The sequence below is a fragment of the Archocentrus centrarchus genome, chromosome 22 (genome assembly GCF_007364275.1).
Source record: "Archocentrus centrarchus isolate MPI-CPG fArcCen1 chromosome 22, fArcCen1, whole genome shotgun sequence".
NCBI classification, from domain to species: Eukaryota; Metazoa; Chordata; class Actinopteri; order Cichliformes; family Cichlidae; genus Archocentrus; species Archocentrus centrarchus.
The window spans coordinates 23,844,214-23,855,217 of NC_044367.1; the positions used below are offsets into that span (position 1 = coordinate 23,844,214).

At 39.6% G+C, this 11,004-nt stretch overlaps 1 pseudogene; it reads right to left on the reverse strand.

The window, feature by feature from the left end:
- Nucleotides 1-9,123: 9,123 nt before the first annotated feature.
- On the reverse strand, nt 9,124-10,288 carry LOC115773117 (methyltransferase-like protein 9 pseudogene; annotated as a pseudogene).
- Nucleotides 10,289-11,004: the final 716 nt, after the last annotated feature.

The window sequence follows — 11,004 nt, forward strand, 5'->3', positions numbered from 1 at the left end:
ATAATAGACTATTAGAAAAGATGGGCCACTGGGTCTGAAAAGTGAACCTAATGCCTCAAACAAGTAAAATAGACAACAAAACAGGGAGTGATTTAAGGGCATGGCTACCTTGTGATTGGCAAGCCGACACAGTGTGAGCCTTCAGTGTCGTTATTCCTCAGTCATAAACACCTCTCACTTGTGATGTCTGGGTTCCAGAAACTCAGATGTAGACTGCCAAATTGCTCAAATTGAGGCTTTACAAACCAGTGGGTGGCATCATGGTTGCACTGGGTGCCAATGCAGTAATATGCCTTTTATGTGTTTGGTCAGGACGTACAGGTGTGGAGGTCAGGCTGGCGGATGGGAGACCTGTTTTCTCAGAGATGTCTGCTCTAACGTCCTTGTCTAGCAGTAGGGTTGTGTACTGAAGGTTGACTGATATTGGATGATATTTGCTGCTCTGGTAGAAATCTGTATTTCTTCCATAAGGCCTTGCTGAAACTAAAGCAGTCAGAGGTTACGCTGTCTGGGCCCTGATACCCAAACTGCTCAAGAAGATAGTTTCTGAAGTCTCTTCTCAAAAATACTCATAAACTTGCTTTTCCATAAAAATGCAATCTGGAGAGCTTGTCTCATTATCATTATGAGTTTCTATGTAATTACAAGAAAATATTTCATAATTACAAGAGCTTGTAATTATAAGAAAAGGTTGGGGTAGTTACTAATCACTCAGCGATGACTTAAGAGGATGGGGTGATATCGCTGCATGATTTGCTGTACTGAACACGAGCTGAAATTTCAAAATAAGTGTCTGTTTTTTCAACACAGCACTTTGGATTTGATTTTATTTTTTTGTTAATGGAGCGTGTGTCTGTATTTTCCTGATTCACCCGAGGTTTATTTTCTTAAGCTAATATATCGATGAGGATATGTGAAACTACAATCCAATGTCCAGTAGAAAACATTCATTTTTGCTGGATTAAAAAAATATTTGAGTTTTTTCTAGCATCAGCCTCTGTGTTTTATCCATCTTGATAAATTAAGTACTGCAACACTGCACCATCAGTATTATCAACAACCATGATTTAACTAACCTTTTTGCCATTTCACTGATAAAATATCCCCAAAGCAAACATTGCTTTCCTTCTAGCTACATAAAGAGTGCTCGACTTCCTGCACTGACACTGAAGATTACTTTTGGACTGTGAGGTGTGAAAATGCCAAATATGGATATAATTCCTAGCTGCAGGTCAGTACAGCAGGTATCTCATATAGAACTGGCTGCACTGACATGTTTAGCCTTTATTTAAACACAACTACTTTTCCCCCTGGACCTCGATAAAGCCAGCCATGGGTTCTTGGACATTTATGATGCTGCTGCAGAGTTGCCATAACTTATCAAGCCTCTAAGAAGAATTTTTGTGCTCCTGCGTTCTGTTCATTAGTCCACTGATGGCTACGGGCTGTGGGTGCATAGAGGGAGGGACACACTAGCTTGACAGCTTGACAGCTTTGGCAGCACAGAGAAGAAGCTGACTGGAGCTCTGCTATAATGTCTGCATCCTCATTATCTACTTTTTTCATTTTTTTTCTTCTTTTTTTTTTACTTTTGTAAATGCAATGTGCCTCTATAATTTTGAAATTGCACATGGATTTACTTTTCACTGAGTTGGATTCGGGGATGAGCCACAGGCAACTTTCGTGTGTGTCATTATGGTGTTTGTTTCAGTCAGCTTTTAAAATGCATTTCAATGCTCCATGCCACCCTCTGAGGCAGATCTTTCCACAGTTGATTGGAGGAGTACACAGTTCAGCTTAGCCGGGATCCCACTGTGGAAAGACGAAACATTAAGAGGCTGCATGTAGTTTAAAATTCTGTGTTAATCCGCTTCACGCTTCATCGACCATCCAAACAGGGCTTCAGTTTGAGAACATCTCAACATCTATTTCACAGTTTACACATCATGCACATAGAGCGCATTAAGGGTCAAACCCTCATTATAAATAACATAGTGTACGTACCTATTTGAGGTGTTTCAGTTCATTGAGTTGGTCCCCTCAGACTCCCATCTTACAATGCCCAGTTTAATAAACAATAAACATATTTGCAGCTTGGTACAATAAAAAAATGTCTTGGTGACTGTAGCTAATTCCTTTGTAACAGCTGTAGCCAGCTTGCATCCGTCATAATGTTAAAATCAAGGTGTGATTTTTATGGGTGACATCATGGTAGCTACATCAACCTTTTATATGCAATGTATGTTTTTGACATAACTAACTCTAAATTAACTGAAGCCAAAAACACAGCTGAATATTGAATAAATAATATTTAAATTCAAACTATGCAACTGTGTTATTAGTCTGTGTCTGCTGATGCCTCTATTGCTGCCTCCGCTGCCCTTCTTGAGACTCTGGTTTGGAAGCAGTTGTTTGTCTCACATAGCGAGGTCACATGGGAAGTCATTTTGGCAGCTCCTGCCATCAGAGCATGCCAGTCCTTTTCTCTCAGCCGTCGGTGCACGGTGCCAAAGTGAGAAATGAAGCATGTTATCTGTAACTAATACAGTCCATCTCAGCTATGGGATTATCTGACATCTCTGACTGGGCTCTCTCTGTATTGCATCTGCAGGCAGGGTGAAACTCTCCTCATTAGTGATGCGCGGGTCAGCCCATAACTCGCGGGTCTCAAGGGTTTTGGGTTCTAAAGAACAGAAAACACTGGAACAGACCGGGCTGTGACTGCTAGTCCACTTTCACGTCGTCCTCACCTCTGTTTCAAACACACAGACGTACACAGTATAGTGGAGATCCTCTTGCGCCATGGCTGTCAATAATCTGCATTAATGAAGCAGAAAGCATCCGGGTGTAAGCTGGGAGTGAAGCAGCACCACCATCATATGAAGAAATTAACCTGTACTGACAACACTGTGCTCAGTGGCTACATTGTACATAATTTGAGGTCATGTGATGTATGATGCCCCTCCTCGTGGTGCCTGGAGAGAAACATTACAAAATACTGCCTGAGTTAAAAACTAAGGCAAATTTCAAAATGTACTTACTAAATATTTGAATTAACAGTTACAAAAAGACAGCATGTGGCTGTGTGCAGGGTCATAAGTTGAGTCAATTACATGCTGAGTTGGTTACACGTGGTGGAATCGTGCAGTTTTGGTCTTTGGTGAACAGTTTGGGGTAGGTGTGGGTGTGAAACAATCTGAACCTATGCATCACTGCTGCTGATGTACCTGCAAGAGGAATCAGGCTAAAGCTCAGGCAGGTATGAACCTGTTTGATATGTTAATCAGTAGATTTGGCCATGCTGCTTTTTGGTGATGAGCAGTTTAGATCCCGAGCATTATGCTTCTGTCAGAGTACATTGTAAAATTGATTTTCTTTTAATGTAAACAAATACAGTTCCAATGTTTGTTCTTATTTACTCTTTGATTTATATTTTCATCTAAGAAATGAAGCCTTCTTTTGTCTGCAAGCCACCACTTTCTCACAGGCGGCTGCACCAACACAAGTAATATCCCTATGGACAGCAAACAAACAGCGGATGCTTATATCTTCCAGGCATGTAGTTGACAAAACTGCAGAACAGTGGGTGTCAATTCATTTACCAAACACATCTGAGTTAAAGCTTCGAGTCAAATAGAGCTTCAAAACTTGCAGTGTGTTGATGTGTGTGTTCCGCAGAGCTGAGCCCTGGGGAAGGCTACACCACCCTCTGTCATTCCTGCTTATATGGCGGGGCTTCCAGAGCTGAGGACAAGCTGAGAAAAATGCATTAAAGAAGTTTACTTTCACAGTAGTATGCTGTAAATTTTTTGCTCATGAGAAAGAATTAAAAAAAAAAAAAAACGTTAAATTTGAAACCAAATCCTTTGCTTCAAGCTCATAAAGTGCACATCAGTTGAACTGAAGACAAAACTGCTTCTATTTTGATACAAAAATGCAATCAAAAATCTGTCATGAGTAGACTAGTCACTACTAATCTGCTCATGTTCACACTCATGGTCATTTGAGCAGCTTACTGTCAATTCTGTGTAGCTGACTATGGAAAGCTAAAGCGTCGGAAATCCAAAAAGTAAAGAATTAAATACATAGCACATTTTTTTTTGTTTTTTATTGTTTTTTAATTACCACAATCAGTATAATCATTATATAACCAATATTCTGATTTAAGTTGCATTCACTCTAATTACTGAATGAATTAATTTATTTACAAAATATTTTAAGATAATTAGTGGTGCAGTTAAGCACATGTTTTTTTTTTTTTTATTTATTTTATTACTTACTCATGTAGTTGTTTATTTAGCCATTTCTGATCGTGTAGTTTCAGTCCTACTTATCTTTATTGAAGACGCTCTTATGTTGGACAGATCATATGTTGAACAAGGATCTTTGTAGATGAAGAGAAATTTGATTCCTAAGGATTTAGAAACAAGGATAAGCAGGGAGTTATTTAAATTCATTTTCATTTTGTAAAGGCTCTTGTGGCATTATGTGTTTCCTGAGTCTATTTGGCTGTTTGAAGAACATAAATACAGTGCTTAAGTGTTAAAAGGATTATTATCCAAAACATAATAGTTTTTTTTTTTTTTTTTTATCCAGTGATTCTACATTTTTTTCATCCATCCGTTAATCTCAACAATATTTGATGTTGTCATCAATAGCATTTCTTGACCCTGGTTGAAAACATGATAGGCTGACCTACAGGGAAATGTTTAGTCTGTAAGTGTTTATCTGTGCCCATCTTCAAACCTGTGTTTTGAAGTTTTCTTTTAATGCTATTTTTCTCTTTATTTTGCAGGGTCTACAGGGATGAGCTGTTTCAGACTTGTATGGTTGCATATGTGGAACAAAGAAAGGGCTGTTTTCCAAGCAAGTATCACACTCTAGGGAAATAGCAATGTTGCCAAAATGATTGATGAAAAATAAAGAGAGATGAAAACAATTCCATGGAAAGTGGTTAAGGCGCATCACTAGTACTACTACGTGGTACTGTAGAGTAAGTCAATTTTAATTAAAAGATGTGGTCAGGTCAGAGGAAGGTTTGAGGTCTGGTGGGGGTAGATCACTAACTTTGGGACAGGAACAAAATATTGGGAGTGTAAAGTTCATGTGTAGCTGTTCATTTTCAATGATCATAACGGAAAACCAGCTATGTGCTGCTTTAGTTCTTGTAGTGACAAAACCAATCAGAAATATTTCCTGATGCTCATCTTTGACAGCACTCTTTTGCTGGTTTGATTCCCTCTGACTGCTCTCATCAGTGGTTACAGTATTACAACTCTAATAACCTCATTTGCATGCAGGCCTGTCCAAAATCAAAGGACATAGCTGCTAATGTTGGTAACTAGCCAGTAAACTGAAACAACTAGGCGCTAATTTTCCAGTGCTATTGGTAAAAAAGTAATGAATCTCAAAGATGCATATATATTAGACTTTGCCAAAAAAAAAATGGCAATGGCAAAAATCCTCATCTTTAAAAAATAATAATTTAATGTTCATCTGAGGCTTCAAAACGGGAGCTCAGAAACCAGTGGGTGATGTCACAGTAACTACGTTCATCTTTTATCTTTTATTTTATCTTGTCTGTGGTTATTGGGCTCTCATGTCCATGACAGTAGCTTATTTTCCATCCAAATTAAATATATGTAGTTAAAGCAACTGACAGTCATGTATGCCTTGCAGCTATCTTCAATTATTACCACAAAGAGTGCACAATTGACAATGAAGGCTGTATACCTCCCGACAGATTTGTATTAATTAAATGGCCAGAGGGTAGGTACCACCACAGTATCTCTCTTTCACCTACATACAGATACTCAGTTCCTGAGTAGACATGATTTAAATGCATACCACTGAATCTGCTAGGGGAATGCAGAGAGGGGACAGAGAAGTGAAGTCATGTAGTGGAACATTGTTTTAATGGAGGCACTACAGACAAGAGGAAGCCAAAGAAGCACAAAGGGTCAAGAGCTAAGCGAGAGGCTAAATAAAGACAAGCTGATGGAGGAAAGGAGGAGGAACGTAATCTGCAAATGTACACCAGAGTCCATTGAAACTCTCTATTCAGATCCATAATAATGAAATTCTTTGTAGCAGCAGGTCTTTCAGGATTACATGGAAGGGAAAAAAGGTAAGACTATAGATTTGCAGGATGCAATTCTGCATAAATTGGTTATTTTTAATGTAATTATATGCTTGTATCTGTTTTGATTTCAGTGTTTACTTGGTCAAATCTGATGTATTTACTTCAAAAATTAAAATTTTGTGTTAGTCGAAGCCAGTAACATGGACAGTGATTCAGTTATTCCGACTCTAAGTCTGAGATTATCTGAAACACTGGCCTCACGTGATACTGCTTGTAAGCTCTGGGATTAGCTATTTGGTATTTGAACATGTAGCCCAGTCCATAATGATTATGGGCATGAGTAAATAGTTTTAAAATGTTCAAATAACTAATAGTTCATGTACAGTTTTTATAAAGTTCATAAGTGAGTTGTGTTAGAACAATAGTGGACCAAATCATTTTGTTTGCTAATAAAGTAGTATGTCACTTTAATTAGTTTCACTGCACTTTCACGCATTTTGTGTTGTGTACAACCTATCCTCACTGAGCATCAGAATGTCAGTCTTGACTTGTGTTTATTTGTATTGGTTGTTTGTGACCTATGTAACCAATCAAGGGATTGTGGGGGCGGGATGTGAGGTTGACCTAGTAGAGGGCAGGTGCGCGAGAGGTACAGAGATGCCACAGACGTACATCAAACGTGTGTGTTGACCGCTGATCGTATCGGAGTATAAGTGCCTTTCATCGTGGTGAATGCAGAGTTTGCCATTCTGTGTTAAGGACTTTGAAACATCCGAAGGTAAATATTCCTTTGAAAGTTGTATTGAACTGTTTCTGTCAGATGCAGTATGTTAAAATGGAGATGCTAATCGCGGATAGCATATTAGCTTGCTAGCCGTGTCGCACATGTATAATATAGTAGCTGTCTAAGTTGCTAAGTTGTTAATGTGTGCCGATGCTGTTAGTAGTTTAAATGAGAGCGATTATAAAGCAAGACTAAGATATTTTATATGCTCGCTAACGTGTAGGACCAGGAGACTATCCTTGGACTTTTTTTCCCCCCTTGCTACGTGACGGAGCATAGAAGTATCCAGGAGTCGCCATCTTGCTTGGATTTTGTGTCGGAGACCGAAGCCGTTGCCGGACGCCCTCGTTGCCCTCACGAATGATTCCCTAAAGGTTACCAGCGACTAACATTAACCAGGTTGCTGACTGACTGACTGCTCGAGGTTGTGAGTACTCAAATTGCACGTGCTTATTATTTTATTGTTTTGTTCTGCTTGCTTTGCAAGCGAAAGGGTCATAAAGTTTCTGACCACACCGCACCCCAGCGTCGACACAGGCCTGCACCGTTTGTTTTATTTTATTTTAAAGGACTGATATTGAGTTGCAGCTTGAGTGTGTGAGTGTGTGTGTGAGCTGCAGGACTATTGTTTTCACAAGTAATTTGATTTATTTACAGGTGTTTTGAAGAGACCCTAATTGAAGTAATTATTTTGTACTCTTATTGTGTTTATTTGAAGTTGCAAATATTAATTTTGATTACTAAATTCTATATTTTTGAGGTTAAGAATCCTGTGTGTGTTATTTCTTTCGTGTAAGGATTTTCCCCTGTTTATTAAATTTGAACCAGAGAAACGTGTTTCAACACTGGATGATAACAATTCTTAGTAGGATTAAAGGCCAAAGGGTTGTATTCTGCTAAGTGGAGGCACCAATCACCAAATTTCTTATCAATACAGGTTAGTACGGAAGCCAATAAATTAAAGAACCCAGGGCCCCGCCCATAGTACTACAATACCCCTGTCTTTAAATGATGTTTACCTATTAGCTACATGGGTCGGGTGCTACAAACATGTTCATGTCAGTTTGGAGGAGTTGTTGAAAAGAGTTAAAAGTCATCATTAGAACCATGAATGGAAGTACGGCTTAATTAATCTTAGTTTTATTTAACTAAATCTCTTGGGTCAACTCCCTTTTTGCCACTTTTGTCACTTTCCTTGAGCAAGTTTGTTGCAGATTTCACATAATTAAGACAGAAGAAGATGTAGAAACTGGAGAACTAATTTCTGAACATTTAGGATATAAATAGAGTGCAGGAATTATTAGAAGAGTCTAATGAGGAACAAATATGTGATTCACAAAAAAAAAAAATGTCATGTCAAACTGCTTCTGCTGCCAAAACAGAAAGGAGAGGAGGAGGAGGAGAAAAGTAGTTAATGCCAGACCTTATAATCCTGGGATAATACAAGACAACCATTTCCAGTTGTCATCACAGAGACTCCTGGTCTTATTTTGAGCTTTCTGTGAAGAAATAAGAATGTAAAAGCTTCAACACTGACAGCAAAGAAAAGAAGACAGAATTAAAGTAACCAAGCCTAGAAGCCCAGAACAACAAGACAGTTTTAGCTGATCAATGAAAACGTCTTTTGCTTTTTCTTCTTTTCACTTCATAATCTCCTGTTTCCCGTTAGGATATTTTAGAAATGATGAACACGTACGTGCAGGTCAGTTATTGAGCTTTGGAGGTCTTTTGATGGGATCCTCTAAAGATAGCCACACAGCACAGGTCAAAATGAAGATCTAGACCAATTGAAAGTGAGCCTGCTTTGTGATGTTGAAAAAAACTGAGTTGAGTGTATATAAACTACTTATAAAAGTTTGTGAAGTTCCATTTTTTTTTTTTTTTTTTTTTGCAGCAAAAGTACTTTATTTAGGACATACACATTTAAAGATTGCATTAAATGTGGCACATTTTTCCAAATAATTCAGTCTGCACCATCATTTGATCAGCATAACCGATTTAAAGAAATTTGTGGAAAAAAAAGTTAATTCAGAAACAGCTTTGTTTGTAAGCACAGGTAACAGACACACAGGACCAACACAGCATCATTTTAGAGTTATTAGAGTATCATTAGAGGTATTTTCTCATGGGCTAACTGCTGTCCAATTATTTTTGCTCCAAAAATGGTCGAGGTATCACTAAACAAGATGGCTGGTGAACATGGGAACTACAATACCTGAGCTTCACACCTGACTCACCACAGCGTAAAAAAAAAAAAAAAAAAAAAAGGCGCATTACTGTGTTCCAAGAATGCTCATGAATACTACATACGCAGTACTTGTAGTATTCACGGAGCAGCCACTTGATCATCTGAGGACTTCAGAACAAAAACTGCACCATCAAGAAGGTAGTAATCTCTTGCTATGTCCCCTTTGCAGAGGTATGGCAATCGGGTCAGGGTCTCCACCTCAAACCCCACCTTTCGGAAAACCTCATTGGTGAGATTGTTCACTTGCTCCTCCCACGTCTTTCCTTGAATTTGAAGGTATTCTCTGGGACGCTCCCATCTCCCTCTGATTTCTAGCCAGGGCTGGAAAGGAATCACAACAGCCACAATGAGTCTTCCCGTCCCTGGAACCAGTGCTCGTCTGATGTCCCGCAGGAGACTCAGTGGATCATCGCAGCCGTCGAGAAGGTTCAGACAGCTGATCACATCATACTGAAAACCCGTCTCCTGCCACACATTTATATCCAGCAGTTTGAATTTCTTCTTGCGGAGACGCCTTTTCATGGGCAATGAGACTTCAGTTGCATAGACCTCTGTGAAATGTGAGGCCATCACCTTTGTAACACCACCATCTCCAGCTCCGAGGTCCAGTAGTCTGTTGGCCACCCAGTCCGGTTCGATCCGGAGCAGCTGCCAGAACTGGTCCTTGGAAAACACGAACACAGAGCCACGTCCCAGATACCCATTAATGGAGGTACGAGATACCAGTGGTCTGAGGACAGTTGAAACAAGAGAATAGTAGATCTGGGTGAAAAGATAGGTAGACCTCTCTTCACGCTGCTCCACAAAAGCCCTGGTGTCTGCATCCAGCTGGCTCTGGATAAACAGCGGTCGCAGTGATTCTTCCAGCAGGTCAGTGTTGCACCTGTACCACTTTTTGACGTCAATCGTATCCGGGTCACTCAGCATGTTGACCAGGAGCGAGCGGACGACCGGATTTCGGATCTACTTCCCGGTCCACATCCTCCTGATGGAGAGCAGAAAGGCGGCGTAGCCCACGACCCACGCTACAAAAAGCAACGTCCTCAGCTGGAAGGCGCGCGGTGAGATCAGGCAGCGCCTGCAGCCATTTTTGAGTATTACTCGCAGCACGGTGATGCAGCGGTTAGCACTGTTGCCTCACAGCAAGAAAGTCTTGGATTCATATCCAGGCTGTGTGGTGTTTGCATATTACAAAGATATGCAAAGGCTAGGTTAATGATTCTAAATTGACTGTAGCTGTGAATGGCTGTCTGTCCCTGTGTTATCCCTGTGACAGAATGGCAACCTGTCCAGAGTGTCTACCCTGCCTCTCCCCCCATGACAGCTGATATAGGCTCCAGCCCTCCTGCAACCCTAGATTTAATAAGCAGAAGGAAATGGGTGGATGGAAGTTGAGTATTGTAGACATCATCATCTTGTTTTTCTAAAACTATGACAAGAATGTGAGGAGAGAGTAGCGGATGTGACTGAGAACACTGCATATTCTCACAGGACCAATTTGTCATTACCAGTGTGGCCAGGCCTTAAAGCATCCCCTGCTTTACCTATTTTACTATAAATGGACCACAATTTATGAAATACAAATAATGCTGTAAAAAATAAATAATTAAATTTCTGTTTGTGAAAACTGCCAGATATGACATGCTTAAAAAATAATAATAATATTAATAATAATCAAATAGCGACTGAGACCATGATCTTGCCAGGAAAATGTTTACTGAGGTGTTACATCATGTCAAAATTTTAAAAATTGAGTCGTTCCTCATAGACCATCCCCAGCTCCCACAATCCCTGCTTAGTGTTTAAAAAAAATAAATAAACAAGTTTAAGGTACTTATGCACTGCCTTCAATTTTCAAATTCATGGAACTATGTCCATCCTTTATATATA